The sequence below is a fragment of the Sorex araneus genome, chromosome 5 (genome assembly GCF_027595985.1).
Source record: "Sorex araneus isolate mSorAra2 chromosome 5, mSorAra2.pri, whole genome shotgun sequence".
Lineage (NCBI taxonomy): Eukaryota > Metazoa > Chordata > Mammalia > Eulipotyphla > Soricidae > Sorex > Sorex araneus.
Genome location: NC_073306.1, coordinates 151,623,882 through 151,631,946, shown reverse-complemented (window position 1 = coordinate 151,631,946; position 8,065 = coordinate 151,623,882). Strand labels below are relative to the sequence as shown.

General features: G+C 47.9%; 1 pseudogene; it reads right to left on the bottom strand.

Annotated features, from left to right (window-relative positions):
* Positions 1-701: 701 nt before the first annotated feature.
* LOC129404829 (craniofacial development protein 2-like) lies at positions 702-2,062 on the bottom strand (annotated as a pseudogene).
* Positions 2,063-8,065: the final 6,003 nt, after the last annotated feature.

Genomic DNA, 8,065 nt, shown 5'->3' with positions numbered 1-8,065 from the left:
GACTTACATAAAACCTCTGTGAAATGTGTCTCAGGCACTGCAGGCAAATCCAGCTGTGATTTCCCAGTTTTCTATTAAGTGAGAGACGGATGCACTTACACAGTCATCGGAGGTGCCATGGGGCTCCTCTAAGGCATTCACAAGAGAAGTGGGATTTGGGCAACAAACCAACTCATATCCCTGACTTAGTCCAGAGGGGACGGCTGGGGTCTGGAAATAATTTGGAAAAGAGTATATTTGAGAGCCATCCTGACCTGGCTAACATGCACTTTGGGACAGGAAATGCCTGGAAGGTAAACAAAAGAACTACTTGCAAAACACAGGGATCATTGTCAGTGTGAGCTTAACTGCAGCCTGGTGAGGCTCAGAGACCTGGGTGAGGGAGGGAGTGTGCGTTCAAGGGGGCACAAACCGAAGGTGTGTTTCCACACGTTCTACATCTGCAAGTGGTAGAATCCACCTTTGACTTATGCCGAGACAAAATAGAGGGCTGAATATTATAGTCATAGACTATAATGGACAACAAATGGTAAATGTATTTACCCAAATGACATTAATATTACATTTCTAGTATAAAACAGGTAGTGTGTGAAGAGTCGGGCCAGTGTATTGATGAGTACTGGCGGCAGATTCTTCAGGTGTTCGGGTCTGACATTGCCCGGAACAGGTCCTGTTCTCGTCTTTACCAACGAAATGGCGTGTCAGATTTCAGAAGGGAGAACGTTAGGAAAGACATAACCATCCTGCGGAATTTGGTATGTGGGTAGGTGAACATGGCTGTCAAAGAGATCTGAGTAGAAGTCGTGAGTAATCCTCTCCATTGCCTTTCTGGAGGATGTGATAGATCAGATCCATTGGGACGTCGGAGGGCAGTCACCTTGGTCTTGTAGTTGGCAAAGGACAGGTGAGTGTTGCAAATAATTTTTCTGACTTCTGCTGCACTGGCCAACACTGCTGCTCTTCTCTCTTTGAGGTCTTCCTTTATCGCATCTATGCACAGCTTTGTGAACTCGGACATTAGCTTGTGGTTGCCTGAGTCTCGTGCCAAACCACGTTGACGAATGAGCTCGAGAGTTTCCGAAGACAGGCGTCTGTTTGTGGCTTTCTCACTCTCGGCGTTCTTCGCACAGACATGGAGGTGCTGAACCAGTCAATCATATTCCTCGTCAATGTTGTCAAGGACGGCATCTTCCCACGTTGCTGCAATAGTGCCAGAGAGCTTGCAGTTTGTGGTCATTCTGGGAGTTGCCTTCTTAGACTTGAATTTTGCAGACTTTTCTCCCCACTCTGTGAAGTAGAATTTCACACGAAGGAGATGGTGGTCTGATCCCATTTGGAATTTTGGGACAACAGCGACATCGGTCAGGCAAAACCTTCGATTGAATATGATGTGGTCAATTTCATTGTGAAACTGTCCACTGGGAGACTCCCATATCCAGCATTTAGATTCGGCCTTCTGGAACTGTGAGTTACCATGGATGGTCTTGGTCGACATGATGAATTCAGACAGTCTCTCACCCCGATCATTCCATTCTAGGCCATGTGTCCCAATGTGGAGTTCTTCGGGAAACCTTCTTGGACCTATCTTGGCATTAAAATTACCAACAATGATCTTGTAGAAGGTGTGGTCTTCTTTATAGAACTTCTCCAGTTCCACGTAGAACCTCTCAATTTCTTTCTTCATCGTAGTTTGAAGTTGGTGCGTAGATGATGAAGATAGAAACTGCAGGCAGTGAGCCACATCTATTCAAGCGTAATTGTCCAATTCGGGTTGTTAGGCATTTGAATGAATTGATGCTCATGGCCAAGTTCATGTTGACAAGGACATCAACGCCACCAACGCCTCTGTTGTCACATGTTCCGAGGAACAATTCTTCTCCAGTGTCGAAAATGGCATGATGTGATTGATGTCTCCTTGTTTCGGTCAGACTAATGATGTCGTACTTGATCTTCTGCGCTAGCACCATCAGGTCCTCTATGGATGCTTCTGATGCCAGTGTCCGTGCGTTGAAAGTACAATCATTTTAGTCTTTCTTTGTTTTGTCAGTGTAGTTCATCCCCGAGATTTTTTTCAGCCTCTCTTTGCTCATCTTTCTTAACACTGCTGTATTGGGGGCTCTTTCGGTGACAGGTGAATGAGGCCAATTGTTGTTACTGTTGTTGGCATATTGAATACGCGATGGGTAGCTTGCTAGGCTCTGCTGTGCGGGCGGGACACTCTTGGTAGCTTGCTGGGCTCTCCGAGAGGGACAGAGGCTTTTAGGGCGGCCTCCAATCGCCCTTAGAGGTGTTACCATGGTTCACACCAAATTTGAACCCTATCAAATATGGTGCAGGAATAATAGGTATTAAGTGTTTTATGGTGTGTCCTCACACGCTACCTGTCTGAATGCAAGGTTCCGTCTCAGTGGAAAACCAGTAGGACCGTTCTGTTGTACAAGAAGGGAGACATCCACGACATTGGCAACTATTGCCCAATCTGCCTGCTGTCTGTCGTCTACAAGTTGTTCACTCGTATCATCCTGAATAGAATAGGCAGAACACTAGATGAAGGACAACCATGCGAGCAAGCCGGGTTCCGAAGGGGATTCAGCACGATAGAAACTTCAATGAGTGACCAAACTCATTGAAGTTTCACAAGAGTTCAAGATGCTGCTCTGTCTAACGTTCATCGACTTAAAGAAGTCCTTCGATTCTGTTGAGACTGAGGCGGTCATCGAAGCCCTGGCCAAACAGGGCGTTCAAACTCAGTATATCAAAATCCTCCTCGAGCTGTATTGTGGATTCACCACCAGGATCTCACCATTCTACAAGGAAGTGATCATTGACATAAAGAGAGGGGTGTGGCAGGTAATACCATTTCACCAAAACTCTTCAGTGCACCCTTGAGAACATCATGCGACAACTGGAATGGGAAGGAATGGGAGTGAAGATAGATGGTCGGCAATTACACCACCTCCGCTTCGCTGATGACATCATTCTCATAACAAACATTAGCCAAGCGGCACAAATGCTGGCCGACTTCCACCACGAGTGTGGAAAGGTCAGATTGCAGCTGAATCTCAACAAGACGATGTTCATGAAAAATGAACTGGTCCCTGAAGCTCCATTTGCTCTCAATGGAACGAACAACTCCGAATGCAGCAGCTGTGTGTACCTGGGTCGAGAAATCAACATGAGGAACGACTTGGTGCCAGAACTGCCCAGGAGGAAGAGAGCAGTGTGGAATGCCTTCAAGAGCATCGAAGAAGTGGTTAAGAGAACGAAGAACCTCCGACTCTGGGCACATCTTTTTGATTCCATCGTTCTTCCTGCACTAACATATACCTCAAAGACCTGGGCCCTGCGCAAGCAGGATGAGAATGCTATTAGGGTATCCCAAAGAGGAATCGAAAGAGCTGTGCTGGGAATATCATGTCTCACTCAAATGAGAGAAGGAATCCCGAGTTCTGACCTCCGTCGACGGTCAAAAATCAGGGATGCTGTCTCGTTTGCCAAGGCATCAAAAATCAGATGGGCCGGTCATGTAATGCGATTCAGAGACGACCACTGGACTAAACCCACTGGATTCCACGGGACGTCAGAAGACCTCGTGGCCGCCCACCAACTAGATGGTCAGATTCCTTCCTCAAATCCCTAAATGAACGATTTGAGGCTCTTCCTGTTCCTGGAGCAAGCAGATAATTATTGAGCTGCACTAGCACACGACAGGGACAAGTGGAGACATCACTGGTGCCTGCTCAAGCAAATCAAAGATCAACGGGACTACAAGTGATACAAGTGACAAGTATAAAAACAACTTCATGGGGCTAGGGTGATGGCACAAAGGGCTGGAGCACATGTTTGGCATGTGGGATCCAGGTTGCATTTTAAACACCATTGGTTGCAGCTCCTAAACCCAAACCAGCACTGCTAGGGAATTCTCCTCACCCACCCTCTGCATATTTACCAACGAGATGCCCACTTCCACACTGACAGGGGAAGGAGCATTAGATGTGCAAAAGAAGCTATTTCCTCACAAATTTGATGAAATAATGTGAACCAATTCCTTGAAAGACAGAGAATATCAAAACCCACACAACAGAAATAGATAACCTCAATAACTTGGTATCTAAGAGAGCAAAAAAGCTGGTAACTAAAGTTCACACAGGAAAGAACAGCTCTGACAGAAGGAGACACATCAATTCTCTGAAATTTCTTTTTTCTGGGGGTGAGGGGGCGGGTGAGGCGGGGACACCCGGAGATGCTTGGGGTTACTCCTGGCTCTGCACTCAGGAGTTACTCCCGGCAGGCCCAGGGGGCCGTATGGGATGCTGGAGCTCAAAGCCCGGTTGGCTCTGTGTGAGGCAGGCACCTTACCTGCTGTACCATCTCTCCAGCCCCTGGAATTACTTTCTGTAATAGAAAATGTGTCAGGGATGTGGGTCCGTGGCAAAGTATCTGCCTTGAGTATATGAAACCTGGGTTCAATCTCAGCACGACAACAACGAATAAACTATAAAATAGCTGTTCATTCGGCATTTACCATTTGGCCAGGGAGATGTTTCAAAGGGCTCAAGCACATGCTTTATCTGCAGCATTTTATGGTTCCCCAAACACCACTAGGAATATCAAAACAAAACAAATAGGGGCTGGGGTGATAGCACAGCGGGTAGGGCATTTGCCTTGCATGCGGCCGACCCGGGTTTGATTCCCAGCATCCCTGAGCACCGCCAGGAGTAATTCCTGAGTACAAAGCCAGGAGTAACCCCGGTGCATTGCTAGGTGTGACCCAAAAAACAAAAAAAAAAAAACAAAAGAAACAAATAGCAGAGACAGATAGGATCCCCCTTATCCATTTTAAGAGGTTAGCTTAACATCTTCTAGCAAAAACACGAAGTTTTGTCCTAAGATTGAAAACAGGGCAAAGATGCCCCCTTTTACTGTGCCTGTGCTGCATGGTATGAGAAGTTCTAGATCCTGCAACATTAAAACACAAATCAAAATATGAACAGGTTAGAAAGCATTAAAAAAGATACTGGCTGAATATTTGGGAAATTTCAGTGTGGCTGTCTCTTTTCTTGCATTTGTGGGGAAAGGTGGTTAGAAGGACTATATTGGCACTGCTCAGGGCCTGCTCCCAGCTCTGTGCTCAGGAATCACTCCCAGCTCTGTGTTCAGGGATTGCTCCCAGCTCCGTGCTCAGGGATTGCTCCCAGCTCCGTGCTCAGGGCCTGCTCCCAGCTCTGTGCTCAGGAATTACTCCCAGCTCTGTGCTCAGGGATTGCTCCCAGCTCCGTAACCAGGGATTGCTCCCAGCTCCGTGACCAGGGATTGCTCCCAGCTCCGTGCTCAGGGATTGCTCCCAGCTCTGTGACCAGGGATTGCTCCCAGCTCCGTGACCAGGGATTGCTCCCAGCTCCGTGCTCAGGGATTGCTCCCAGCTCCGTGCTCAGGGATTGCTCCCAGCTCCGTGACTAAGGATTGCTCCCAGCTCCGTGCTCAGGGATTGCTCCCAGCTCCGTGACTAAGGATTGCTCCCAGCTCTGTGACCAGAGATTGCTCCCAGCTCCGTGCTCAGGGATTGCTCCCAGCTCCGTGACCAGGGATTGCTCCCAGCTCCGTGACCAGGGATTGCTCCCAGCTCTGTGCTCAGGAATTACTCCCAGCTCCGTGACCAGGGATTGCTCCCAGCTCCGTGACCCGGGATTGCTCCCAGCTCCGTGACCAGGGATTGCTCCCAGAGGTGCTGGGGATCAGGAAGAAGTCCCGGACCTCATGAATGCAAAGCCTGAACTCCGTTTGCCGAGTTATTGCAACCCCCACTCTTTCTCGCATTTTTAATTTATTGTACCTCTGTAAACACTTGTTCCTTTGAGAAAGCTTTGTTCTTAAATTTTAGGTTTAGGTCAGAGACAACGGGTCAATGACATTAACTTAAGTGGACTAACATCACAATGAAGTGCCCAGAATAGCTTAGTTCTGATGGTAAGCATTCACGGTTCATCCTTTTCCTGGGGTAGAAGGGCAAACACCCAATCCAAACCCAAAGCCAAATTCAATCACATATGTGAATCAACACTCAGACCAAAGCAAGGCTTCTGTGACTCCCTGATAACTAAATATGATCCTAGTTCCTCAACCCTGAAGAAACTCAGACTTCCATACCCTGTCCCAAAAACATCTACTAGATTAGCAGGAAATACTGGGGGTTAGCATCTTCCGCCTGGTTCCGGATGGAGACGACTGTGCTCCAAAGGCTGCCCCCTGAGCTCCGTGTCACCTCAACACCATGGTCCAGATCACACTCCTTCCCTAACGAGCCGTCTTCCTCACTGCCGCTTCCCTCAGCACATCTCCTTCTCCGCCATCCCCTCACGCAGCTGGGACCAGGCTGGCACAGATAATAAAATATCCCTGCTGGCAACATCCCCCGTAGGCAGTTAAAAACAGAGAACACTTAACCAGGATGTAGACTATCATGGCTTCCAGGGGCAAGTCCTCTTTGGGGAGAAAACCCCCTCGAGGGAGCCTCCTCTTGCCCAGTTGGTCTTCAAGGCCAGATGTCAAGCTTTGACCATCTCTTCCTGCTGGGGCCTGGGAGGGTGAATCTTCAGTCTAAGGTAGGGGGAGCTCACCTGGTCTCCAGAATCAATATATGTTGGAATTCCTGCTGGAAAGACTCTGAAACCAACTGGGCCAGGTGAACTGCGAGGACCTGGATAGGGGGTGACAGGAAGCCTGGGGAGTGGGGCGGGTGGAGGCTGACATTTCCCAGATAGATTAATGATTGGCAATCACCAGTGGCCAGGTTTGGAACATGGGATGTTAACAATATGGAATCTAGGTAAATAACTGATTGGTACTAATGGAATCTAGACAAATAACTGATTGGCAATAGTAATGGAATCTAGATAAATAATTTCCATGGGGAGCTTGCCAGGCTCTGCCGTGAGGGCAGGACACTCTCAGTAGCTTGCCAGGCTCTCTGAGAGGGACGGAGGAATCGAACCTGGGTCAGCCGCATGCAAGGCAAACACCCTACCAGCTGTGCTATCGCTCCAGTTCTTCCAGTTCTATTGCTCCAATTTAATTTTAAAAGTAAATTTAAAAATATTCTTTTCACTTCATAAGAGCTTTTGGCCTTTTTGTTGAAGGATGGGAGTCTTGCAAGAGAATCTTCACCAAATCCATGTTCAGTCTTTGCCAAAAGATAAAAATCTGCCTTTGAGAGTGGAAGCCAACTGCTTGTCTGTAAAAAAAGTAGCCTTTTGGGCTGGAGCAATAGCACAGCGGGTAGGGCGTTTGCCTTGCACGAGGCCAAACTGGGTTCGATTCCCAGCATCCTATATGGTTCCCCAAGCACCGCCAGGAGTAATTCCTGAGTGCATGGGCCAGAATAACCCCTGTGATTGCTGGTGTGACACAAAAAGCAAAAAAAAAAAAAATGTTGCTATTTTTGAGGGCAGCAGCAGGTAGAAAAAAAAAAAGAGTTGCCTTTTCCCCCACCTCTATGTCTTGAGTCTTCAAAAATATTAGGTACAGTCTCAGAGTACCTCATACACACATACACTCATGTGAACACACACTCACACTCACACACACACACACACACACACACAATCATGGTACACATGCTAGTGGCTTTTCAGCATCCTTTCCATTGCTTCCAAACTCCATCCAAGGGCTTTCTGGGATTTGCAGTCAAACCCATTCCTAACTAATGCATGCAAGTGTTTGTATGTATCTAGGAAAATTGTGATCACATAGGCTTCTGTTTTAGAAATGTGTGATAATGTGGTTCTTTCTGCCACGAGGCTGTACCTCCCAGGATGACTCCACAGGGACCAGAAGACTCACTGCAGGACCATCAAGATAGCTCAGTGGGCTGGAGCCCGTATTTTGCAGGCAAGAAACCTGGGTTCCATCCCCAGCACAGCGCGGTCCCCAGAGAACACCCAGGAAGAGTTCCTAAGCACCGGGCCTGGTCCCCAAACTTCCACCCCGAGCAGATCGCCAGTGTCCCTCTCTGACAGTTTAGCCATAGCTGTCCTTCCCCAAGCCAGGCAGAAAGGAGGACCAATAA